Source organism: Lynx canadensis, chromosome F1, assembly GCF_007474595.2.
Source record: "Lynx canadensis isolate LIC74 chromosome F1, mLynCan4.pri.v2, whole genome shotgun sequence".
Lineage (NCBI taxonomy): Eukaryota > Metazoa > Chordata > Mammalia > Carnivora > Felidae > Lynx > Lynx canadensis.
Genome location: NC_044319.2, coordinates 28,605,151 through 28,612,956, shown reverse-complemented (window position 1 = coordinate 28,612,956; position 7,806 = coordinate 28,605,151). Strand labels below are relative to the sequence as shown.

General features: G+C 41.5%; 1 long non-coding RNA gene across 1 annotated transcript in view; it reads right to left on the bottom strand.

Moving 5' to 3' along the window:
• Positions 1–4,602: 4,602 nt before the first annotated feature.
• The window catches only part of LOC115505188, a 19,101-nt gene continuing 15,897 nt past the window's right edge, over positions 4,603–7,806 (bottom strand). Inside the window, exon 3 of the long non-coding RNA XR_003965941.1 lies at positions 4,603–4,619. This is a non-coding gene — a long non-coding RNA (uncharacterized LOC115505188). The remainder of the gene's footprint in view (positions 4,620–7,806) is intronic.

Genomic DNA, 7,806 nt, shown 5'->3' with positions numbered 1-7,806 from the left:
GTGCCATTTTTCTTGCCCTCCTTCAGCCAAACTGGCTGGATAGTTCTTACATTCTTCCATGTACCTTGCTAGCGCTGCTTGCCCTGCCCTGGTGGAGCGCTGTAGAATCACCTCATCCAACACACCTGCCCTCCCCAAAACAGCTCCTGCCCCCCCATGCCCAGCGGGCAGCCTTGACCTGGACTGGCATCCCACAAAGTGACTCCTGTCCCAGGGCATTGGGAAGGTTGCCCTGCCCGCCAGCACACCTGCAGCAGTTGCAACCAGGCCTCTCATCCAGCTGCATCAGGTGTAGACACCTACTAGTGTGTCCACAGCTGCTATGGCCAGGCATCTTAGCCAGCTGAGCCAGGGGGCCAACCCCTGCCCACCAGTGCGCCCACAACAAACGGTATCAACAATGGTCATTGCAGCTAGCCACAATGAACATGCTACTAAACAACCAATGGGTCAATGAAGAAATCAAAGAGAAAATTAAAAATACTGTGAGGCAAATGAAGATGGAAAACAATGGTCCAAAATCTTTGGGATGAAGCAAAAGCGGTTCAACAGGGAAGTTTACAGCCTCAAATAAACAATGTAACCTTACAGTCTCAAATCTTACACCTAAAGGAACTGAAAGAAGAACCAACAAAACCCCAAGTTAGTAGAAGGAAGGAAATAACAAGGATCAGAGCAGAAATAAATGAAATAAAGACTAAAAGAAAAAAAGAAACGATAGAAAAGATCAACGAAACTAAGAACTGGTTCTTCGAATTTCAGTAATATTTCAATATCTTTGGAAAAAGCATCATGTTATCTCTTAGGGATTTATCTCTCTCTCTCTCTCTCTCTCTCTCTCTCTCTCTCTCTCTCTCTCTTTTAAGTAGGCTTCACACCTAGCGCATAGCCCAACATGGGACTGGAACTCAGGATCCTGAGATCAAGACCTGAGCTGAGATCAAGAGTTGGACACTTAACCAACTGAGACACCCCAGTGGCCCTAGCTATCTCTTAGGCTATTGATTCAAGAACCTATATTTCTAAAACTAAATAGTATAAGCATACAATGAGGTAACTAAAATACTCTTTAGATTTCATTTTCCTCAGTTCTTATATAATAGGATGGAAACTGAGTTATTTTGATTATACTAATAAAATCATTAAACACTTTCCCTCTATTATCTGGACAGTTGGAAATTATTCTGAGAGGCTTTATCTTGAACTCTAAATAACTATAAATTCTCTGGTTTGTGTCTGAAATATGGCCCAAATGTTCTGACCAAGGTTTATGCCTGATTTTTTTTTCTCTTTTATGAGAAAGGCAATCTGAATCATGGCATTCTAGGCTATTCTAAGCTTCCCACACACCACCTTTTTTGTGTGTGAGTATTATGGAAAGCTTCAATTAATTCCTTGAGTATGAATGGAAGCCTTTGATTTGAAAAAACAAATGTTTCTAGCTGGTTAGGATGTCATCCTAGAAAGAGTAGCACATGATGAGTAAGAGAGCCAGGCTGTTTGTCCCAGCACCGACACCCATTAACTATGTGGCTTTGAAGTAAGTCACATCATGTCTCTGTGACTTAGTTTTTCCATCTACACAACAGAGACCATACCTTTTTTATGCTAATATGCAGGATTATGGTAAGTGTAATGATTATTGTTAAGTTAAGCTTCTCTCCAAGGGTCAAGGACTTCCTGAGATAAAGACAACATGGATATCAGCAGTGGAGAGAGGAAAAATTAACGAATGGACCTAGGATCCACAGGGGCTCCAACAGGCACCAAGAGATGAAGAGTCAGGACACGCTGAAGGCATGGATTCAAATCATACAGAACTTGCGAGAGAAAGAGAATGCAAAGTCAACAGCAGCAGGAGCTAGGACCCCAGACAATGGGAGTTGGGGTCTCTGGAGCCTCAAATATTCTTTCCTTGGGTTTAGCCGAGGACATCGTCAGTGGCAAGTATCAACTCCAAATGGGAGTTTTCAAGGATCGAATGACAAGAAGGAACTGAGAAGTTGGAGGTGAAGAATATAAAGGCAAAAGGAAGAAAGATACTTCTGGTTGTTCCCATTTCGTCTTCTGTTAGGGCTCCAGGATGAGAGAAGGAGGGGAAAAACAGAGGAAGTGAGACATACGTGGCTTCTCTGAGGGAACAGAAGTAGGGAGACCCTTCCAGGGAAAGATATATTTAGTTTTAAGGAGCGGAGTAGCAAGAGGATATGTAGTGGAGAACTGACTATATATTCAATCTGAATGAGCACAAGAAGCATATTTGCTATAATCCTAATTCTGGAAACGGGAACAAATACATTTTCAATCACCAGAGAAGCTAGTTCTAATTTGAACATCAATTTAAGAGAGACAGGACTAGAATCCAGAGATCTTGGTGTAAGACTTCATCATCAGTCAACCTAGACTGACTAGCGTAATGGTCTCTATTTCTTAGTTCCTATTGCTAGTCACCTCTTGTTATTTATTCTAGGCATTACTGTCAGAGTGATCTTTAAAACACACACACACACACACACACACCACACACACACAACACACGCAAACACACATCTGATCATTGCTTAAAAGTATTTATTACCTGTAGAATAAAGTCCAGATACTTCAGTGTGACATTGGTAGTTTGGGTCATACTCCATCCAGCCTTCCTTTCCAAACCCCTTGATCACAGAAAGTTCAGTCTATTACCAATCTTCTCACCCCACAAAGCTACTGGAAACTGCGAGAGCAGATCTACTCTGGGTGTCTTTTGCAGACCCAGCACCATCCAACTCCAGACTTCTGGTCTCTATGCTGCCTGTTTAGTCCACATAAGATCACTTTCTATCATCTCTAGAACAGTTTTACTCGGATTGTAGCTGATGTTAAGTGTGCAGCTGTGAAGAGTCTGAAATGTGACCCTACTTACAAGCTAACAAGTTCACCTGCCATAGTTTTACATCTCTATCTCTATCTCAGTCAGCCTGTCTCCTCCACGTCCATGTTTATCATCTCTGTCTCTACCCATAAACATGACATCTCAGGGTCAAGGAACAGACCTTTCTTATAGAACAGCTTGCATTGGGTTCCCAAGCCCTAATTCTTTGTGGGGTGGCACAGTGAACGCTCTCAGTACCTGCTCCTGTGGGATTTTGCATACGGGGGACGAACCTCCAAATTATGAAACTTGGAGTTTATATCAGAGTTGTTGGCACATCTGCCCATCTCCACCACACCCCTCCCCCGCCCCAGGAGGGGGCTTGGAGGGACATGGGGGACAAGGAAAGGAGAGAAAGTAAGAGAGAGAGAGAGGCAGAGAGAGAAGGTAAAGGAGAGGGGATTTTTTTTGGAATGTAAACAAATCCTCTCTGGGGAAAGGAGGGAAAGGTGTCTCCACCACTCTGCAGTGTAAACACATGGGTCCCGGGAGATAAATCTCTCTGTCTCTCCAGATGTTTCTAATTTTAGTTGCTTTTCATTCATCCTTTAACATAGGTACCAACACTCTTTTCTCAGAAAGCCCTGACTGGAGAAACAGGAAAATATTTATGGAGACTTGTCTCCCAGCAGCTGCCCTGCCTTGTACGATTTCATCTCATTACTTTTTTGTATCTTGTCTTATTTCTGTTGGTGAAAGATGAGGCAAGTCTATAAAACTCAGCACGATTTTAATGGAGGTTTGGGGATGATGGGAGGGAAGCACGACGCCGAGAGTAATTTATGATTGGTTCTGAATGTGGTCACTTTCAGAATCCAGACCCTGAAACAGGCCCATCCTCCAGGAATGCCTTTCAGATGATTTGCTGCCTACATCACAGAAACCAGGTGCCTGGGACCATCCCACCTTCTGCAGGTAAGACTGCTATTGTGCTCGTCTCTCACCAATAACATAGAGACGGTCAAACAGTGCAGTGGGCATAACAGAGCATGTCTCAATTTCAGCTTCATATATGATAAAGCCCACGCTGCAGGTCAGTGAGGGAGAGACATGTGATTTAATAAATGGCTTTGGAACAGTTTTTCATATGGAAGGAAATTAAAATATATGCCACTTCACACCACAGTGTCAAACATTAATTTCAGGTAGGTTAATTAGGTGCGAAAGGTAAACATATTCTTTTTTTGGTAACTATTAACAAATCTGTCTCAATACCAGACTGTTTTCTGTCACATAGTATGTGCTTATTATACGCTGTTTGAAAATATGTTTTGAGATTCAGGAAGATGTCTCTATGTCTCTAGAGCTCTTTGACTATATATATGTGTATATATATATATATATATATATATATATACACACATGTATATATACACATGTGTGTATATATATATATATATATACATATATATGTGTGTATATATACATATATATGCGTGTGTATATATATATAGTTTCATATTTCTCTATTGCCTTCATTTTTAAATTGGTGATATTTTCAATATGATCCATAAGAATTGAAGATGAACAAATATCATAGATATGAAAAAACTTGGAAAGAAGGTAAATACAAAAAAATTCAGGGGCGCCTGGGTGCCTCAGTCAGTTGAGTATTCAACTCTTGATTTTGGCTCAGGTCGTGATCTCACAGTTCGTGAGATCAAGCCCCAGGTCAAGCCCCGGAACAGAGCCTGCTTGGGATTCTCTCTACCCCTCTCTCCTTGCTCCTCCCCACACTCTCTCTCTCAAAATAAATAAATGAAGCTTAAAAAAAAGTCATGGGTATAGTAGAATTGTAAAACTGTATTTTTTCTAAATTTTTTTCTTAATAAGTAATTTTAGGATGTTTATAAAATCTTTATGTAAGGCATTCTACATTGCTTTTCAGCTCTCCTAACTCTTTATTAGTACTAAATACCACGAGTTAAGTTTTTCACTTATAAGTACTTACTGAGTGGATTGAATTCATGAATTTAAAGACATTTTTCATGACAATGAAATTTAATTTAAATTTAAATTTAAATTTAATTCATCAGATTTAAATTTCTATTCATCAGACAATTATATTGCTGTATCTCTTGGTTCCCTGGTAGAAAATGAAGGTTATGGTAACAAGACTAACATTTCATTGTCTTATAAGACATCACCATATTCAGGGGCACCTGGGAGCTCAGTTGGTTGAGCCTCTGACTCTTGATTTCAGCTCAGGTCATGATTCCAGGGTTGTGGGATCGAACCCTGCACCAGGTTCCATGCTGAGCATCAAACCAGCTTGGGATTCTCTGCCCCTCTCCCCCAGTCATGTTCTCTCTCTCTCTCTCTCTCTCTCTCTCAAGAGAAAAAAAAAAACACAACCATATTTAAAATGATGTTAGAATGTGCAGTGGGGATTTGTCACTGTTTAATCTATCCAAATTCCTTCTCAAGTTTGGGGGTTCCCCCCTCAGCAGGAGTGGGTTGGTGAGGGGGGACTGTGGGCTAAGACCTTCTCCCTCTAAAGGAGCTGTAAGTGCTCCCCACTGGCTTGTTGGGTCTGCCTCGCAATTAGACTGCAGACAGATTACCCAAGGTCTGCCCCTCAGAAACCCTCACATCCGATGTCTCAGGAGCCAGTGACATGAGGGGGGAGGGTCGGCAGCTCTCTCTGTGGACACAGTAGAGGCAGTAGTAACTACAAGTTTGGGCTCCTGACTGTGGAAGTGCGTCTGGTGGTGAAAATGGCTGCAGCAAAAAGTGATTGATGAACTGGTGCTGGTAGGACACTCCCTTTCCTGAGGGGAGCCTCCTCACAACTCCGTCCCCACCTCCACCCCATCACAGTCTTGTCCTGGGGCCTCCAAAGATAATCACACCCAACAGTGTCAAATAATAAGTATACTTTCCACATTCTGTGTTATTCCCTTCTGAGCAATGCCATGTATAGAGCGTTATATTTCCAGTTTCTTTTTACAGTGTCTTGTCTGCCCATAGTAAATATCATATTTCTTTAATTTTTAGAGACTTTGCTCCCAAATTGCCTCTGAGAAAGTGCTTGAACTTGAGTACACACATACACACACACACACAACACACACACACACAACACACACAAATCTCCCAAACAATAATACAACGACATAGGGCAGTTTCTATCCTTTCAGAAAAGAAGAAATATTTATCTCCACAAGCCAACTAAATCTTCAGAGACATAACTCTACTAGAAACATCTGTACTCAGGATGGATGCTTGAATAGAGGTGGGCTTTTTCCATGAAAATGAAGGAGGGATTTGCCTCAAAGTTTAATTCGATTCTTCATCTGTCAGGAGACAGAAGTACTTGCAGTTTCAAATGGCATTTTTTCCAGTTTCTAGCCACAAGATTAAAAGGAAAAAAAAAAGCCGGCTAAGCACCGCTTATAAAAAAGGAAGTAGAAAAGTAAGATTAATAGGACTTAAGGGGCAAGAAAGAACATGGTGTTAATATAATGGATATATGCTTCTTTGGGCCAGGCAGGCAGCCCAACACCCAACCAGTTTGATTTTTAAGTGATCTCATTACGTGGGTCTCAGTGGGAAACAGATCCATCCATACCTTTCACTATGGAAATTGAAAAAAGCCAGAAAAAATTCCCTGACCCTATCTCTGGCAGCCAGAACATGCACACCTGATTTCAGCTCCACCATTAGGTTACTCCTGCCTCGGAACCTGACCCTTGAGAAAAAGCTGTGGAGCTGTGAGCTTTGAGCCAGGCATGGTCAAGGTTGCAGCCTGCTGTTGGCTTCCAGACCCCCTTACCTCCTGTTTACGTTTCAAACTTACTCCTCTACTTTGTGAACACCTGTACGATTTTATTAATCTCACCTATGCACTACCGAGCCAGAGTTCCTTTCTACTGCTTGCAACCAAGAATGTAGACCAGAGAAAACGATAATAACTTTTTTGAGCCCTGAAATTGAAAACTCTATGACATGGTCATTGTTGGGATAAGAGGGGATAATAAAATGGCACCTCTGTGGTTCCTTGCCCGAGTTCTTGACCAACAAACTTTTATTTTTATCTTGTTCATCTCCCCCAAGCTTCACGTTAGCACCATAGATCAACGAACGCAGTTTTGTTTTTTTTTGTTTCGTTTTGTTGTCTACTTTGTTCATGCTGTATCCCCAGCATGTTACATAGGCACGATCTAGAACAGGCTTTCAATCGTTACAGGTTGAATTATTTATACAGCTTTATACAGACATAGATTAAATCAGAGAATTGGGCAGATGTATACTCTTAGGTGCAGACCTTTCACCACTGGCAGATAGAAGAGCAAGACAGGTTCTCCACAGGCAGACCAGCTGCCAGGAAGAACAAGGAGGAGCAGTGCCAACTATGCCAACTTATCACTCCTAAATCTGCTTGCTGACAGTTGGGGAAGGGTGGCCAGGGGGTGGACAGAAGCCACAAGCGTTATAAAAGGGAAGCTCCTGCCACAGGAAAAAAAAAAAACACCAGGGCTGGGAAGCACTGCTCTCTGATAATTAGCGGTGATGTCCAGATTTACTGCTGTCCAGGTGGTGTTGAATGGGGTTACAAGGATGGGTCTATTTACATTTAGAATTTGATTTACATTTGGACCCTAAGTAGGGAGGAACTTTTCCCACTAACATGGCTTTAAAAGCTCCCTTTCCCCGAAACTATGAGCAATAAAAGAAAAAACAGATTAAAACTTCATCAAAATGAAAACTTGTATGCATCAAAAGACATTATCAAGAAAGTGAAAAAAGCAACCTACAGAATGGAAGAAAGTATTTGCAGGTAATATATCTGATAAGGAAGGGTGTAGTATTCAGAATGTGTAAAGAACTCTTTCTGTTCAACAATAAAAAGACAAAAACCCAATTAAAAAGGGAGCAAAGGACTTGGATAG